This window comes from Dunckerocampus dactyliophorus, chromosome 19, assembly GCF_027744805.1.
Source record: "Dunckerocampus dactyliophorus isolate RoL2022-P2 chromosome 19, RoL_Ddac_1.1, whole genome shotgun sequence".
Lineage (NCBI taxonomy): Eukaryota > Metazoa > Chordata > Actinopteri > Syngnathiformes > Syngnathidae > Dunckerocampus > Dunckerocampus dactyliophorus.
This window is the reverse complement of record NC_072837.1, coordinates 4,696,656-4,716,495: the sequence shown is the minus strand read 5'-3', so window position 1 is coordinate 4,716,495 and position 19,840 is coordinate 4,696,656. Positions and strand designations below refer to the sequence as shown.

General features: G+C 42.8%; 1 long non-coding RNA gene across 1 annotated transcript in view; it reads left to right on the top strand.

Annotated features, from left to right (window-relative positions):
* Window positions 1–1,235: 1,235 nt before the first annotated feature.
* The window catches only part of LOC129172022 (uncharacterized), a 121,904-nt gene continuing 103,299 nt past the window's right edge, over window positions 1,236–19,840 (top strand). Inside the window, exons 1-2 of the long non-coding RNA XR_008566891.1 lie at window positions 1,236–1,770; window positions 6,890–7,070. This is a non-coding gene — a long non-coding RNA (uncharacterized LOC129172022). The remainder of the gene's footprint in view (window positions 1,771–6,889; window positions 7,071–19,840) is intronic.

Sequence of the window (19,840 nt, the reverse complement as noted above, 5' to 3'; positions counted from 1 at the left end):
TTATGCATTGCATTGTGCTTACACTACCAGAGTAGTACTAGTACCTATTTGTGCAGTTGAGACACAAAAAGGCAGTCCTCATGTCATGCAAATACCAGAAAAACAATCCATCCAAATTTCAAATGCACAATTTATGCAGGCTTGATTATGTTTAAATGCACGAACCCCTGCAAGCCACAACACTGTTTACAGTGTTATCCCCACAGTAGTGTGTTCACGCTAAAGTGCATTACGGCCTTCAACCATGGCTCATTAATTAAAACCCAACTAAGGAGGATCACTCGTACGCCTATTAAGGTCCCCTTTCACATGAAAGCCATCTTTAGACAAAAGGAGCCCTCCCTACCACTGTGTGTGTGATCTTCCTCCTCCACCGACACTGCTTCCACACTGCCAAGGCGCCGCGGCCCGACCCGGCCCTGCCCGACCCCGCCTGTATGTCTGCCAGGCTGGAGTGTCACCATCAGAGACATTGCTGTTGCTCTGCTTCCTGCTGGGCCTGTGAAAAGCATCTTTTGACAGTTCTTGTTGATTGGATCAGCTCCAGAATCATCTTCCCTGTTAGATATCAAGTGTTTCTAGATACACATACACATATTATGGAAACACTCCAATCTCTAGCTACACACTATAGGGCCAAACAATTGACAATCATTCATTAAAGCATTTAATCAACCATGTGCTGTATGTGGTTCTCCTATAAGACATTTTAGACTAAACCGTTATCTATATCAGGATATCAATCAATATTTCTGTTTATTTAGCACATGAGCTAACTACTTACTTACTTGGGCGGGATTAGGATAGTTTTTATACTTGGTATATAATTAATCAATCAACCAACCAATTAATGTCTATCTATGTGACACTAAATCTAAAAAACACCATACATCCATTTATTAAACGACTTAGCAGGCTAACTACCTGCATGGTGATAGGGCGATGGACACGTGTCTTCATGCGTGGTATAAAATATTGGGCGAGACCATTTGTAAGGATATGAGGGGATGTTCACGTACACTTCAGTATTGGTAAGTACAGTTAGCTAACTCCAAAGAAATACAGCTATTTTTCTAGTTCGCTACAGTATGATACCATTATAGGAATAGCAATGGGGGATTTGGACAAGTGTCTTAATGCTTGGTATTTGATTGAATCAATATATTGGGCGAGACCATTTGTTAGGATATGAGAGGAGTGTTTCAAGTGTTCTTCAGTGTTGATTAGCACAGTTAGCGACAAGGCCAGAGGTGTGTTTACAAAATGTAAATAATTGTAAATGTTATTTTCCAAGGGCAGCTTTGTCGACTATACTTAAAAGTGTGTTATAAGCCAAGAAAAATAAAGTTATGTGTATTTTAATCCTGTTAGCGAGCCAGGATATGAATCGGAAATACTGTGGTGGTCACGCTGCAGTCGGAAGCTCGGCCGAGGTTATGTCAACACAGGCACGAAGTCTACCTTCATGGCCCCCCTACCGTGCCGGACAATGGCTTGTGTTTCCACGGCACAAAGTGCTCTCTGTGCACACTGGAGTTCCCCGGGCCTCCGTGGAGGTGTTCATCCCAGCATGCCCGCCACGGTGCGTGATCAATCATCGCGTTTGGGCCCGGAGCTGGTCGTCCCTCAGGCGGTGGTGTGGAGGCGGCATGCAGGGCCTCTATCGACGGTGACCCCGGGCAGTCAGCCACGATGCCCGCGGGTCAGCAAAACCTCGATCGGTCCATGAAAAGTCATCATCCATCACATCTGGTGTACATTAAAGAAGAGGTGAGATACAGTCACGCACAGAAGCCCACTACTACTTTTCACTGTGTCCCATATGGTGGGCTACTAGTTTGATGGCTTGACAGGTTCAAGTCAAAAGGTCATTAAATTATATTCTCACTCAGTACGAAAAGTTCTAAAACCACCAATAAATTGTGATTAATTCTACATAGAAACAGTGGGGGCATTGTTGGCCTCCTTATTTTAAGGTCACATTGATGCATGTGTGTTTGAAATGTATATAGATTGGCTGCAAGCTGCACGAAGATCCCCAAATATACTGTTTTGTTTCAGTACATTATTTGAACATTTGAACTCTGCTGCAGGACTTTGCCTGGGCCTAACCTACAAGAGATGCTTTGTAGTATAGAAATCTCTTGAGCCCCCTTTTCTCCATGCATTATACTTCAATTCACTTTGGTATGGCACGTGGCATTTTTGTTTTTATTGTCTAAAGCAGTGGTCCCCAACCTTTTTGAGCTTGTTTCTCTCAAACCTCTAAACTCAGTGTTTCCCAAACAAATAGATTTTGTGCTACCTGCTGGCCCTTGCTCATACACACATTATAATGGGAGTCTTTGTAACTCAGCTTGTCAACACACTCATACACACGAGCTGGTGGGATCACTGTTGCCAACTTAGCGACTTGTTGTCAAAGCTTACTTCTGGTCACATGACGGCGACGGGTCGGTGACGTCATTGTTTGTGGCAAGCATTGTCTACATAGAAACGACAAGCTGGCGTTTAAAAAAAAAAACCCAAAAAAACATTTCAGGGCAGACTGAAACGAGCAAATACTTTTGACCTGAAAACATTTTCGAGTGGATAGCCCCTTAGAGTGGCAAAGGTGTGTGTTCACTTGCGCGTCTGGCTCATAGCACATAACTGCGGTGCGTTCAAGGACCGCCAAACAAAGTGTGAAATCTTAATGCTAGATGAAAAACAATAGCATTGAAACATAGACGTAAACCTGTAAAAGTTGTGGGCTTTCTGACTGTGCCTCTGATATAAACGCACGTATCGCTCTTCTCAACAAGCAGCGGGTTCCCTCCCCCATCTACGAGTACAAAAAAAAAGACAAAAAGATGCACTCATTTGTAGTTCATGTGTTTTTGTGCTTTTCATGTTTTGATCCATTTTTTTGTCCATTAAGATTACTGTCAGAACCTGAAAATTGACCAATTATGCAAATTAGACAAGCACATCACCACCACAAATAGATTTCAGTCACTGAAAGTGACGTATAAAACAAAAAGAAGCAAAAATCTAAAGTTGTGGAAAGTGCAGCATAGTTTGAGTTTTTTCCAAACTTTAATCCAAAAGGATGGAACAACAAACGTCTGCACACAACGCCTCGTTTCTGTCCAACCTTTGATGGAATGAAAACACTTCAAAACATACTAAACGAATACTGACTTACCGCTAATGCAGGCCTGCAGTTAGTTTTTCAGAGAGAAGTTAATAGCGCGGTTTCATGTACGTGAGTGACAGGCGCAGCGTGTTTTTACTGTCCAGCACGGAAAACCCATTCTTGTCAGGTACTTGGATGGGAATGACAACAACCTCGTCAATGCTGCAGTGGTGACTTCTGGGGCAGTTCTTTTGAACCGTAATTTAAAATGATGGAACAGTGAGCTTCTGTGGTTGGAGGCTCCTTGTCTAAAGGCTCAGTAAATATCCAAAAATAATCTTTTTAAGCACTGCCACTATTCATCAGGCGTGGGAATCTCTGGCCACCTCACGATTTGATGCGATTACGAATTACTGCGATTACGAGGCCTGTGATGCGATAAAAGATTATTGATGCATCTTTTTTTGTGATTAGTTTGATAGTTTGTCAGTTTTTCATGCATATTTTTTTTCTATAAATAATTTCTTTTTTACGCACTGTGTACGACTAAAACAAAGCATATTTGTCATAATCTACGATTAAAATAAACATGAAAAAGATGAATTTACTTTCATTATCTTTTAATAACTGGAAGGTTACATCTACCAACATATTTCCATTGCACACAACCAGCAGGAAAAGGGCACCAGTAGCAGCATGTATAAAGCATATTCTGAGTAACCAACATTTAAAAAAAATCTGCCATTACTCACAATTAAATAATAGACTTCTGAATTCAAACTAAAATCCTGAGCATAGAATCTCTGACAAAATAATATTTAAGTCAAAAACGGCTTTCATACAAAATTTAGATTTCTGTATTAGCGGCTCTCATACAAGAATAATGCTTGCAGATGTCAGTAGATTATGAATAACCTAAAAGAAACGGCTGCCCTTATTCACAATTGCAGTGTCAGCGGAATAACGTTGCGTTAGGACGTTGTATCTGGGTTCCGAAGTGCGCAACAAAGCACGAAAGCCCTGCTTCTCAACAATCGAATATGGCCACAAATCCTTTGTAATAACAGTTAAGATTCGCTTTGACTTTTCCGAGTTGGGTGGAAAATTAGTTGTCACCTGCTCCATGGTTCTCTGGTTGGCAGCAATTTCAGCTGGCTGTTTTTCCTCTTGGCTCGGGTGGAAATGTGCTACGTGATTTCTCATATTTGTCGTGTTCCCAAAATATTTTAAACTTGTAAGACAAAGCTGGCTCTTGTCCAGCTCATTTTTACCTTCAACTACGTGAAAGCCAAAGTGCTTCCACACGCTCGCTTTAAATCCAGCCGGTGCGGGTCGGAGTTTACGCTCAGCCATTTTGGTAGCGTCTTGCACTTCAGCTTTCCTTTTTTTTGTTCCGTCAGCATCGATTATTGACATTTATGAATCGATTAATAATCATCAATGTCCGCATCGAGATGCATCTAAGAATTGATTATTTCCCCCACCCTTACTATTCATCTTCATTGGGATTCAAAACAAAATTGCAAATAAATTCCTGTGTCCACACTTGGCGTGAAGATTCTCACTGAAATGTAATGGGCTTGTGAGTTGCAAAGGTACAAACAAAAACACAGTCTTTCACCTTCCGAAGTAGTCGGAGTGTTGAGCAGTGAGCGCTAGGCCTGTCGTCTCATCGTAAGTCTTCATCGCTCTTCAGTCATAGATGAATTTGAAGTTTTCCCATGGCCAGGAGGGTTAGGAAGTGGAGAAATTTGGGCCTGATCTGCTGTCGCTAAATGTTAAGTGGCCTGTATTGTGCCTCCGTGTGGGGCACAGGAAGCATGGATGTGAGCGTAAGAGCTCCTAGGCTGCACGCGAAATGGAAATGTCACAGTGATAAAGAGCGCACCTTTCACGCTGTGTGTGTGTGTGTGTGTGTGTGTGTGTGTGCGATGGGTCGGAAGTATACAGATGGGGGCGCGCTGCGTATTCATAACATGAGCGGCAGAAAGCACCCTCATACATGTATGTTTGCCTGTAGCGGGCGTGCTTTTCCAAGAGTTTACTGTTCAAATTCTTAAATACCACTGCATAGTAACTGAATATAAAGTTAAAGCTGTTAAAATGTTCAAAAATGTCAAAGATCTACTTTTAGAATCATTTGAAAACATTTGTTGCCTGTGTATGGACAGGATTGTGTTTGTGTTAGAGGCGGGGTGTCCAAATTTTTTCCACCGAGGGCCGTACACTGAAAAATGAAAGGATGCAAGGGCCCCTTTTGATATTTTGGAAACCAACACTTATGCTAAGTAGTTACATACAGTATATATTCCAGGAAAAAACTGCATCTCACCTTTGTGATATACTGTAGGTGAAAAAGCGTATCATTAGTATGAGCTCTCTTTGCTCTTTTTTTTCCAATTTTTGTGGTTTTTGACATTTTTTTTTTTAATATTGAAACTTTTTTCTAAAATAATGTTTGTAAATTTTCATCTTGTAAGATTATTACATTATTCCCATAATATTTAGACTTTATTCTCATAATATTAGACATTTTTCCACAATCTTTATTTTGTTTAGCTTGTTTCTCATAATATTACAACTTAAAAAAAACAACAACAACATACTGTTTCTTTAATACTTAAACTCAATGCTACAAAAAGGACATTTTTCTTCATATTACGGGTGTCTCGTTGGGTTACAACTTTTTTCTCTTAATATTTTGACTTTATTCTTGTAAAATTACTGCCCTGCTGCAGTTTGTACACGGCTAAGAATAACACTGCTGCCTAATGCCGTATTGTGGGTATTGCTGCGAGTTTGAATAAAATTGATTCAGCAAATACACAAGACACAACTCGTAAAACGTCTGTCGACAGCTCTGCATTTAGCTGCTACTGAATGGAACTAAAATGAAAGATAACTTGTTAAAAATGTGAAACAAATGCCTGAAATCGTATTGCTGCAAGTCGTTTTGAATAACGCTCCACAGAAAACTAGTCAAGACTAAATGAACAGCGCCTCTGCTGGTTGCAGCCAAGTACTGCACTCTAGTGGTTATCATGCAGCAGCTTTATCTCCCTCTGCGTGCGCTTTAAAATGTTGTTTGCGCTACTCATGACTAAAGTTAAATAATTAAGAAACGACCAGCTTCTCTCCTATTATGGCTGTCTTCCAATTCATGCCCCCGTCCTCTTTGCGGTTTAGCTAAATAAACACCCCTTACTCACCCAGCCTCATATATTTCAGCGCCTATTGAAAGCGCATGGCGCTCCCAGTGATTTAAAGCAAACGTACACACAGTGTGGCCTCAGCTGAAGGTGCTGTTGAGAAATGAGAAAAAAATAAAGTACAAGGGCTCCTGTGAAGGCAAAATGCAGTGGGTGGGTGGGGGGGGGGGGAGAAAGCCTATTAAAAATCACCCAGAGCCAAATCATGATGCTATATGCGAGCTATTGAATCGTCACCTCGTGTGTTAGCATGAATGAAGCCCTTTAAAGGTGTCGGTTTTCAGTCAATAAACAGCGAGATTGGACGCACGGTTCAGTGGGAGTTGAACATGTGGGACCGGTAACTCGCACACATTGCCCCTACGGTCACTTTTATCAGGATGTATACATTAAAGTCACCATTCGGCTACACAAATCCAAACCTCTGCTCGCTTATGGCTGGTAACACAACACTAGGCAAACACAACGTTTCCCCGAAATACAGTAGCAATCAAAGCGGTGTTTGACATTCACAATTTTAGACTGAATATCGCTCTATAATGTTTTTTTTTCTTCCATGCAGCCAGGCATGATGATGGCTCCTGCTGCCGGACTGTCTGAGGCTATTGATGGCGTCTCCGTGTCATGTGGTGTTGGCGTGCGCGCCGTGCCAGCTTCATCACGCCGGGCTGGTGTCGTGTGTGGTCAACAGGCGACGGAGGCACCGTAGGCGAGCGCTGGAGCTGTGGGTCAAGGCCCATTTGGTATGGGAATGATCATATTTAATGGCTGACCTTGAATGAGTCTTTCTGGGAGTACACATGGCATGGTGTCCTCCAAAGACATATTAGCATACACTTAACACACTCACACACACTTAGGGCTCATCTTTCTCCCCCCCTCGGTGGCCAAGGGCATATGGTAGGAGCTGGGCAGGAGATAAGAGGAATGTGTCAGCGTGCCGTACTGAACAAACCATCTTTCATTCCTCCCTTTCTTCTCCACTTCTTTTCCTCCTGTTGCCCCCTCTCTCATCCCGCCTCCTCACCTCTTCCTTCTCGCTGACGGCTGGGCACAATTAGGAGCAGAAAAAAGAAAGGAGAAGGGGCGCTGTTATATTTGCGGGTGACGAAGAAGAGGGGAGGAGAGGCAGGGAATGGGCTTCAGATGGTCTCTCTTGGAATGAGGGGCTCCAAGGAGAAGAGGCGGAATGAAAGAGCCTCTTTCCTCTCTGCTCGGGCACTTCAGAGGCGTGCTGTCTTACTGGCTTTTGCGGCGACAAAGGTGGTTTCCACCCAACTCTGCTTCCATTTATCTTTGGCTTCCTCTACATACACTCACACATTTGTACGGCACATGCATGCACATGCACATACTGTGCAGCCGCTTTGATTCCTGATTGCTTTGGTTTCTGCGGCGGCTTGATCATGTCGCCATTCAAACTTAATGCCAAGTGCAAATACTTACCCCGCGCTATTATAGATTGACATAATAACCAATTAGTTCTAGGATTGACGGTATGTTGATTGTATGGAATGAGTGCAGTTTAGGAGTTATGATGCTTGCTTGCTCTTGGCTTAAAGGGGTAGTTCGAATTTTTGGACATGAAGTTGCATGACATCCCCATCAGCAGAGTAGTCCACCAACAACGACTCACCCCCCGCTTGGTCTCCTAAGTCCACTTCTGGTCAGATTTCGGTGATGAGTTCCAGGTAGTCGCTGGGGTTTCCAGACAATATGCGTTCAAAAGAGTAATGCATTTGCATCACAAAAATGACCGTCGCCTCTCCATTCTTGTGCACGTGACGAAGACGCTTGCATCTACTTCCGCGACGGAGCGCCGCGGCCGTCTTGTTTGCATGGGTGTTCCACAGCAGAAGACGCAAGCGTCTTCACGTTGGGAGACTAATATAACGCCGAGCGATTTACAAGGTCTGATTTTTTTTTTTCGAGTAGGCATTTTTGTGATGCAAATACTCCTTTGAACGCATATTGTTTTGAGAAGCCAAACTCCTCACTTGTGAAACCCCAGTGACTACCTGGGACTACACTCTTCACCAAAATCCCACCAGAACTGGACTTAGGAGACCAAGTGGGGGGGTAAGTCGCTGCTGATGGACTACACTGCTGATGGGGCTGTCATACAAATTCATGTTAAAAAATCCGAACTATCCCTTTAAGTCTCATGCTCTCAGGAATTATGATGCCAGTTATGGCGACCAGTTAGGCTCCCAAGAAATATTTACAGGTATATATGATTTTTTAAAAATTGCAGTCTACCAAAAATGAAAACATAATTTTCATTGTCTTGTCCAAAAATGTGTCTTGAAAAAGACAAGGTTTATATTCAGCGCTGTCTTATGTTCTGGTCAGTATGGTGTATGAATATCAATCACATGCATTTTTCTAAATTCTTGTTAGTAAGTTAAATCCAAGGCAACTGCACTCAACCTGGAAGAAGTCCAATTGTCATCCATTCAGCAATTGTTGACTACCATGATAGAGAATGCACACATCCCTATTGTGTGTAAGTGTGAAGTCAGTGGTGGGAATAGCACAGTTCCAGTCGCTATTATTAGCGCACTGTTCCATCGGCCTAATTCTATCTTAGGCACCCCCTCCACATCTCCTGTCCAACAGGAGCGTTTCATCATTATCTGCTTCGCTATCGCTACAAGAAGGACGGCTCCGCTTCCATTCCAACAAGTCTTTTTATAGGCTCCTGCGTACATTGTGCTACACACCCAGTGTGTCGGGCTCGGGGTGTAAGAGTTCCCAGAGTCAGGCGGCACACTTGTCCTTTCGTTGTGCGCTCAAACACTCGCGCCCTTGACCGGCCCACATTTCAAGGACGCCTTGCTGGCATATATCACAATTCGCACATACAAATAGACACAAATATAGCTCCCGCCGTGTGAACCCCTCCCCCAAACCTTCCCGTTTTTATGAAGTGTCTTACATTACAGATAAGTGCAGTGCAACTGACAAGGGTCACGACGGACCACATTAAGAATGTAAATCTCTTTTTGAATGTAGACACACAGGTTATGGTGCGATTCAAAAACGATATATTTTAAAAACAGAACGATTCGATGTAGACAGTGTAGAAACGATACCATTCGATTCGGTTCTATGGTTAATGTTTGTTGATGTAGACGTCCGTCTTACATTATAAAATAAAGTAGCCGATTCTATAAAAGTGGCATGCTTACAGTATTTTCAAAAACGCAAAAGAGCACATATCCCCAAGCATACTGGAAGGTAGGGTTCCCCAACCGGCCACACTTTCAGGCGTAATTAAAAAAAAAAAAAAAAAAAAAACATTGAAAAAAAACAATTTGATGGATTACTACATCAACTTTTATGTAAATGGATATCAATTTTGGAAATATGGGCCATTTCTTTTTTCAAACAAGAATATACAGTTAGAAATCCCACAGTTTGGCATATGTTGTTTGTGGCGAGCGGCGACATGTCCCACTTTGTTGGACGGTCCTTGAATGCACCATCTAACTTTATCCCACGGTGCCCAGGTAGACTACTATACTGTATTTTTCCCCTCTTTCCTTCACCTCATATTTGGTCTCCAAATGCTGATACTTTGTGGGAATGCATAAAGTGTAAGATTTGATGACGTTATTGTGAATATTTATTTGTTGGATTTGTGCACAATCTGAAGTTAATTCAGCAAAGGGCGAAGTATAATCATCTCTGCAAAACAAACTCCAGGCTCGTACTGGTGGATGTTGGCTCTGTATTCATTGAGTGCTTTTCATTTGACGTTGTTCCTGTATTAGTTTTACACAATACCTAATATATGATAAATTAGATCGCCATAATGTACACATTGCTCCTGTTTACATCCATTTTCGTCTTCAGTCACGGTAAGCTACGATGAATTTACGCCAATCCTTTCGCCGGCAGACTGCCAACCAGTTGCTAGTCTTACGACACTCAGTGCATGTCTCTACAGTCGATTAATCTAATATTTTCTAGCTCATCGTTCCTGGAGGCTTCTATCGGTGCAACCGTTTCGCTAGCTTGTCAAACCGGATATCCGGTCGCATGGGTTTTTCGTTTGCAGCCCTAGACCACATACGCCATGACCTTTTTAAGTCAGCTAGCTTTTGAGCGTGCCAGATGGTTAGAACGGGTGTGAGGGGAAAATTCAGCTGTGTAAGACATTTAAAAGGTCCTAAGCGTTCAATCAAAGTGTTTACAACCACAAGTGAGTGTAAAATAACTTTTCCGTCTCCTCTTTAAAGGGGTAGCTTTTACATAATGGCTCAGTGGCACATTCCCAGACTTAGAGCAACAAAGTTACAAAAAAAGACACTTAACGCCCAAAGTGGATTGAATGTGATACCCACTGTAGCTAGGCGCAGCTATGTAAATGTACGTTTAGCTCACACGCGAGTCCTCAGGCCGTCGAACGAAAAATAAACTGCCAATTAACAAGGTCTGACACGAGCTGAAATTCCACTGCATTGCTTTTGTGTTTATTAGCTGACCCGCGACCAGCGCAGTGTTGGTTTAGCACTGCTGTAACAACGTCCCCGGAGTTGTGCAGCCGATCCGCGAACGAGACGTCTGTGAGGTTTGTCGGCACTTTATATTTTTACAGCCAGTGTCAGTTCCGAAGTTCAGGGTTGGCGCTGTAGGAGGGGAACTCTGATGCAGTCTAAACATCAGTCATGACATCTCGTCCCTGTCAGGCACTTGGGCCTTTTTGGACAAGAGCATAAGACATCAGCGGGACTTAGGGGTTGCTTTGAACTTAAAACTGATGAAATTATGTTGTTTTTGCCATTTGTTTACATGCTGGCAGCGGACAATGTGAGCAGGATTTAGGGATTGACGTATAAACTGTATACAAAATGTGGTGTTTTTGCCATTTGGTTATGCAATGACGTATTAGAGCCTTGAAAATGCAATACCTGTTTATTATTTTCCTTGCTATTTTATCAATCTTGATATCAGATGACAGTATTTTTGATGATTTAGCAGGACTAAGGATGTCTTTTTAATTGAAAATCAATACAACTTTTATTGTTTGGGCCGTAGCACTTTTTGGAGCTTGAAAAATGCAGAAATCCTCCAGTATTTTTGTGTAAACAATGCAAGAGATATTGTGTAGCTCAGGGGTTTTCCGAGTGTGAGGTAAAACGTATGGATTTTTAGGTCCTACAGGAAGACATTGGACATGGTCTGAGGGGAGCAGAGAACAGAAAAGGTCCAAATTATTTTGCTGTACATTCTCATCATCTATGCTTCTATGCTTGTTGCTTCGGCTGCCATTGTCAACTGCATTTGTGTCTACGTCACCTACATCACCCACGTCACCTCTATCTTTCGCGATCGCGTCACTACTAAAGGCAGATCCACCGCCAGACAAGCTCTGTGACAGTGTTAGCTGCCTGTGTTTTTTGTCTCCGCTTGATTTCTGCATGTTTTGCCATTTTCCTCTCTCAATCTGCCTTCTTCATTGACAATCTGGTCTGATCTGCCGCTTGGAGGAAAAGAGAATTGTTGCCCCCTACTGGGACAGAAATACATTGCCTACAATTCGGAAATTCACACATTTTCACGTATAAAAATGGCTAAATGAACCAAAATACAAACATAAGCCATTCAGAGGACTCACTAAAAGATGTAATGTGTAGTATTTTACACTGGTCACTAGGTGTCAGTAATTGGACATTACATTGGACATATGCCGTCCAGAAAAAACAAGGAACTCTCCCCAATGCTAACGTGTGAGTCTGTTATGTCTTATTTATGTCTAATATGTCGTATTTTCTGTTATGTCTGCTATATTGGGTAATACAAGTGTGAAGGTGACTATAGGGGTGTTATTTCATGCCTAGAGGGTTCTGATAATGTTAAAAAACATATTTAGAGGGTTGTAAACCATTTTTTGTGTGTGCTCAGTATGAAAATTTTCTATTTATAATTAAGGAATACTTCTTTGCGGAAATTAATTGATCACAGTCGGGTCTGGAACCAATTAACAATGATAAACGAGAGTTTACTGTATTAATTTCCCATTTTTAGTGCATTTTTGTTGTTCTGATGTACTCTAAGACATTGGCCTCCATCCTTTTGGGCGCACAATCAAACCTCTGACCAACCGGTAGCACCCGTACCATAAAACCGATCAACTTTAATCCAAAATGATGGAGCCACTAGTTTCGGACATACAAGTGGTTGGGTGCAAAACCATATTTCAGTTGAATTTTTCTTTCTTGTCCCCCTGTTATCCTCACTGGCCTGGGAAGTCTGCATTTGGCCACGCCCACGGCCCGGTGGTTGGAGAACCGTGTCCCAAGATGAAGAAAGCATTTGTCGGGAACCATATTTCTGATTCCATGCATCGGAGGGGGTGGAAATTCCTGTTTGCTTCTGTTAAACCTTGCGCCTGTTGGTCATGGCGCTCACGAGGTATGGCAGCACGCTAATGCTGTGAATGTCAGCGACCCGCCGGGTGGTCATGTTCGTCAGGTGCGCCATAAACCCAAGTGATGCTGAGAAGGTTCTGGTCTGAGTCCAGAAAATGGTGCTCAGACAGCTCTTTAATCTGTAAAGTGTGTGATTTCTCTCACTTCAGTCAATTCATTGGATATTTGTAACTTGTAACAATTAGTGGTGACTTTGGGTGTTATTTAAGTGTTCCTACCCGCAGTGTAGCGTTTAATCTTCCTTTATGCTCCATTAAGTGATGGTTTTTATTTGACATTTAGTATTCGCATTCCCTGATGGATCACTCTTGGTTTGAAGGAGGAGAAAGGCAATGGGAGAGAGCCAATATAAGCATGAGTGTGTGAATGAACCCATGGAAAAGAGACCTGCATGTTTTGGACCAAAGCCAGTCTGGGTACTTTTTAGTACTCCAAGTCGGAGAACCGGAGTGGAATGCCAACATTTTATGAAAAGTGGAATTTAAGCAAAGTTTTGCTGCCTTTACATGAAGCGCAGTGTCTTGTCTGTGTGGTCCTCTTTCCTCCATGTTCTTTACTTCCTCTCGTCTGACCCGTCGTCTCCTCCACGAGTCTCAATCTTGTCAGTGCTCCTCCACACCCCGTCCAAATACCGCAACCTAGGGCTCGCACATGAAGGTCAAAGTTCACCTGTCCCTCATGTGACCCCCGCGTGACCTTCTCCGGTGTGATTGACCACTCACACAAAAGAGCCCCAGTGGTCTGTGGTCACTAAAGGGTTCTGGTCCACCCGTTAGCCACAGCGGGGGGGTTTTCTGGGTCAGGGGTCAGCGAGATGCCACATGCTCGGTCGTCTGTCACATGGTTTGGCCCTGCTCTGATGACAGTGCACGGCTTTCAGAGGCAAGACGCGGCACCCCTGTCCCCTTCCGCCTTAGGGATGTGTGCAATTCATTCAGGCAGTCGCTTCTCCAAGAGGAAGACTGTGTGTGTGTGTGTGTGTGACTTGGAGTGGGAGCGGGGGCGGTCAAAGTTGGTCACAGCGTACCCACAGTAATCGGTTGTTACTGGGATAGCCTTCATTGTCGATTAGCTAAAGATAGCATAATAGTTTACAGTGGAACCTCTAAGGTCAAACAAGCTCAGATTTTGAAACAATTTGGGGTAAAATGATTAATGTCATTAAGGATGACAACCAGCAGGAGCGGTGTGGTTTCAGTCTCAATTTGCTTTCGAAAGAACGTCATGCTAAAATCCTCGTAATTTCCTTTGGATAGGCCGCTACTTTTTTCTTTGAACTTTGAACCCTGCACCCCGTACTGCTTATACAGCAGTACGGCTAAAGCGGGCCTTACATCCCGAAGTGTGCACGAGTGCCGCAATTTTTGGGAAATTTGCTGACCATGGCCAGCACGTATGGCAAGCTCCCGACAAGCTCGTCGGGATGTTTTTCATAGCTCATGATTGGCTCCTGTCAAGCAAAGATCTGCCTGGTCCTCATGGACTCCTGCACGCCACAATATGCCATTTTATAATGTGCACATGTGTGGCTTATAGTCCGATTCGGCTTATGTTTGTTTTTTCCTCCAAATGTAGTAGGTGTGGCTTATACACCAGAATTTACTGGTAATTTAAAAAATTTAATAAAATCAATGTGTAATTTTTTCCAATGAATTGATCATGTAAATGTAATGAAATGCCAATCCCTAGCTATGCTAAAACCTTCACACAGTGGTGCTGGCTCAAACCAAAATGGACTCTAACCAAAGCAAATTTTCCCATAGAAAGTAATGTAAATCCAATGAATCCATTCAAGACACCCAAAAATGATTTCAATAAGTGAAATATCTTATTTTGTTGTCTTTTTGATAGTTGATTTTAATTTATGCATTATGTCTGCATGCATGCTATCATGTTCTTCCTCATTTCCTTCACAAAATGCCATAATACATTTGTCTAAAATGCACTTTTGACATGCAATTATGTGTATTAATCCATGTGCTTGGTTCATCTCAAATTAAAGTCTGAAAACTCTTACATTTAAAAAATAAATAAATAAATAAATAAAAACATTTAAATGGCTTAAAAGTGTAAAATAAAAAAATAAAGATAAAAAATGACTTCATAAAGTGGATTGCAACTTAATGACCACTGGAAAATGTGGGACTCCCAGATTAAGACCATGGAGAACCTCTGCTGTAGGGTTTGCTTTCTATTAATGTTAATGTCAACACCCGAACAAGACGTCCTGTGATGATCACATTTGCTTTTTTCGTGGAGGTCACCCTGTCCAGACTCCCATGGTAGGGCGCTGGCTTTACTGCTGAGGAGGTGAAATGTGAGCCTGCTCTCTCTGTCCTGGATCGATGGACTCGCCTTTGCTGTCGTCCCAGGAGTCCACTCGCTCTCGATCACTGTCACCGCTCCCCCTCCCCGTCTCTGTGTCTTCCTGCGTTGGCACTCCGTGCTTTCGCTTCATGAGGCTGGGCCCCTCTTCACTCATTTTCCTGCGCTGTCAGTATCCTGACAATGCTTAACATAACTTGATCTGATTGATCAGAATTATCAGAGGTCATATGAAATATTCAGTAGCAAAACTCTTTAATGACCAGTATCTGTTCACAATAGCTTTTATAAGATGCCCCAACATCCTGCCCCGCCCTCTTTTACGTCCTTCATCCTGTTACGATCCCTTTGTTGGTTCCATCCTAGGGTTTTACTTTCCGCCCTATCGATCTGCTTCAGAAGCAACTGGTCTACAGATTCCGAGGAAGCTTTTTAATTGATGGCTTCAACATATCCATGGAGGGATAAAGCAATGCACACTTAACTGTTTCCATTGTGCATTTATGGCTGAAAGGGGTTATATGCCTGGGTTACTGCATGTCAGCATCATTAAATGCTACTAATTGTGTGTGCGCTATCTGAGCTTTGGATCGACCACCTTTTGTTATCATTTAAAGGGTAATGATTCAGCAGTGTAGGGTTCATAAATGGTTTTGCGGTCAAGAATAGTTTTCTTCATTTCGATTAAATGCCTTGTTTTATGGTTGTAAGTCTTACCAGTATTTGTAGCAATATACTTGTACACCCACCCAGGCAGAGCTAATATTTATTTATTTTTTTGTTTTATTTATTTATTTTTAAATTATTGCTGTTATTTGTTTCAAATTTGTTTGTTTTTTTTACTATTACACTCACATGATCCTCTTCTTCTGTAATCCACTTGCTGCTTTATAGAGAATGCAACTTTATTATGATTAATAATTATAATAATATAGTGAAGTACTACATAATTATTGCAACATAATGATTACATTATTAACATTATTTAGTAACATTAATTCATACAATTATTGCTTCTTATTCTTATATTAATTAATAATTGTATTTATTATTATTGCTATTATCCATCCATCCATCCATTTTCTACGCTGCTTATCCTCAATAGGATCGCAGGGGAATGCTGGAGCCTATCCCAGCTGACTTCGAGTGAGAGGCGGGGTACACCCTGGACTGGTCACCAGCAGGGCAGTGACAGTTTAGAGTTGCCAATTAACCTAATATGCATGTTTTTGGAATGTGGGAGGAAACCGGAGTACCCGGAGAAAACGCACGCTCGGGTAGAACATGCAGACTCCACAGGCGGAGATTCGAACCCACGTCTTCCTGATCTCCTGACTGTGTGGCCAACAGCTGTCCCTGAGCAGCTGTAACTGTGGCAGTGTGTCACTGATCACTTTGCCTTGACTGCGCTGACGAAAAACAACAACAACAAAAAAAAAAGAAGAATTCCGACCTGGAGTTATTTTCCTGTAAACATTTTCTTGTGGGTGAGCGGCATCAATCCACCTCTGGCAGCGCTCCTCCCGGAAACAAGGATCACATCCAGTCAAAACAGGCCAGTGTTTGGTTTCCACCACAGGGCTCGGTCAGACGCCAGTGGCTAGACTCCCACTGTCAATGTGTGTGGGAGGCGGGGGGTGAGGAAGAACCTCTGCTCTCATGTATGTGAGAATGAGACACAGGTGATAGCATGCACCCTTGTATCTAATTTGTTAATTTGCCCGGGAGCGACGAAAACCTTGACAGCCTCCTTCTGCGAACGGAGTGAGGCTTTCATCTTTTAACACTGTAATTGGCGTCCAGTTGTTCGGCCGCACAAATGCAGGCGAGGACGTCCGCTCTCCTCAAACATATGTTACAGTGCTTTTGTAATGAGTTGAAAACTCCCATCTGTAGCGGCCTTTCTGCTTCCCCTTTCTTCTGCGGGTCAAGAATATCAGCCATTAATCATCACCTGGCTCCGTGACAGCCGCCTTTTCATTGGAGGTTTGATCCCCGGCGCTTTGACAGCTCGCTCTCTCTAGTTGGTGTCGCTAGAGGGGCAAAAAGGTGGCGGCGGTGGGCGGTTGCGTTAAAGGGGGGGTCGAGCACACATCACAGGAAACATAATTGGCCGTGAATGAGCGCTTACTGGATCAGCAACCCGGCCTCCTGACTAAGCGGTGTGTGTGTTTGTGTGTATCCGCCAACCTGGACCCCCTCCAAGCAGCCGGGAATATTTTTAATTTCCCTCCTACATCAGTCCTCAGGAATGTAGCCCCCCTGCCCGTACCCGCCAGCCCACCTCTACCTATGCATGGCACACTCCACCTCCTCTCCCCCATCTCCCTTTCATTCACTTTTCCTCTGCTTCCCATTATCTTTATTTGAAATGCAGATCTATATTGACTCATCAGAAACACATGTGCAGATCATACATGCAAAAGCGGGGCGTTTAAGTGCGCTTGCTTTTATTCTGAAAGCTGATATGTGGGTTCACTGTAAAATAGGCCCAGGGTGTACTCCGGAAATACCTGCAAATGAAATCCTGTATGGGTGGTGTTTTTATGCCGGCCACGTCACCAGGGTTCACACTTTTCACAGCCTGCATTTCTGATTTGCGATCAGAACTAGGGAGTGTTACTAGTGTTGCTTTTCCACTGCATGGTACCCCCTTGCGAAAACCAGGGCGCTTTGAACGCATCATTTGGAACAGGAAATGCTGACTAGAATGCAGGAGAACGACGGTCTTCTGGATTTAATTCTCACCACTAATTTTATCCAACAGGAGATTGAGGGAAGCAAGAAAACAGGCCTGCTGCAGCAAAGCGGAGACTGTGGACAATTTTTTAAAAAATTGTTTTCACTAGTGACCGAAAGGACAAGATTGTGGTTACAAGCGGCCGAAATGTGGCTGGGCTCTCCCTTTAGAGATAAGGTGAGAAGCACTGTCATCTGGGAGAAACTAGGAGTAGAATCGCTGCTCCTCCGCATTGAGGAGAGCCAAATGAGGTTGCTTGGGCATTTGGTCAGGATGCCTCCCGGACACCTCCTTGGGAGGTGTTCAAGGCACCTCCAACTGTTAAGAGGCCTCGGAGAAGACCCAGGACACGTTGGAGAGTCTATGTCTTTTAACTGGCCTGAGAACACCTCTGGACCCAACGGGAGGAGCTGGACAAAGTAGCCAGGGAGAGAGAAGTCTGCCCCCCCCCCCCCCCCCCCCCCCCAGGCTGAAATGCTACCTACTTGTACCTGCTTTTCTATGCAAAGTTTCGGAGTTTACAGACTTCGAAGCCCGTGTTCAGGGTGGCGGGTCATGATGGGGTGTCAAAACACCGCTTATGGTGAGCGGGGTAGCGGGAATGTAAAATGTGAAATGTGTCTATTAGCTTCACAACAGATGTGTAGACAGTAGTAGATACTTTATTAATCTCCCAGAGCAATTCACATTTACAGCAGCTCTGCAAAAATGTAATCATGAACTTAATCACAAAATAAAACAAGAAAAATAAGAAAATAGAATAAGAATAAATAAATAAATACGGAACAGATCATATCAAATTTGCAGTGCAAATACTACTATTATTACTACTTAATAATAATAATAATAATAATGATACATAGGAATAACAATAATAATACATAATAAGGTCATAAGTCCAGTCCTGTCCTTCCACGATAACAGATATGTGATGTTACACGTATCGGTATTGGTTGATATCGGAGTCTGAAATTGAGAGTTGGACAACATCGGCATATTGGACATCCCTAATTTATAGTGATAGTTATAGATGATGTAGTCATATATATTGACGTGATACTTTATTTTAATATGCAAATTCTTTGAAAATAACTTTCACTTTTGATTGCTATGGCAGAAATGTCAAAATTGTTTTAACCTTTGACTTAAAACTTTATTTACTCAAAGTGCCAATCAAGCATTTATCCAAAAAGGAAATGTATTAGAGCATTTTTATGTAAAAGTTACAACTGAGATTTTAGTAAACGGTGCCCTACTCCCATGAAATATCCCCCCAAAAAAATTCTTGCAATTTTCTTGCAAGTAATACTTTAATATGCAAATTGGGTAAAAAGTAACAACTTAGATTTTTGCTAGCTATGTCATGTTTTTGGCACCCCTTTCAAGAGAGTGACCCAGGTACCGTGCAGTGGAAGGGGCCCGTCTCATTAGGAAGCACAGGCATGCCCCAGCTTCTACCTCTTGTTTCCAAAGCGTACCTGCCAGATTCTGCAATGACCTTGCTTGGTGTCACTTTCAAATTCTTCTCGTTCAAGCCACCCGCATGCCCCCAACCCCCACACGCTCTCCCTGCCCCTCTAATGCCCCTGGGAAACGAGGCTTCTAGGAACCAACATGTGCTCACACCGTGCAAAAGCCTTAGGCCCCCCACTTGCTTTGTTGTTTTTAATGGTCTTTTTCACAGCAGTCATTTTGACATAGTAAAAGAGCTAATAGCAGGACACAAACTGTTACCAGGATTTGTGGAGAAAATACTCAACCGATTGCTATGAAACTTTGTAGAGAGGTGGTGCATGTGCCAAGGAAGAGCCCATCACATTTTGCTGAGGATGTGGATAAAGGTACATGTACCAGAATTATCCATCCCTCCAATTGTTATTGTACATAAACAACTGATGGGACAGATTGCATGTGTTTGATGTTATTAAATAGAAATTTCTAATATAAAATGTGTAAATGTCTATCATACAAAGGCTGCATGCTGAAAACATCCTGCCTATCAAAAGGTGAG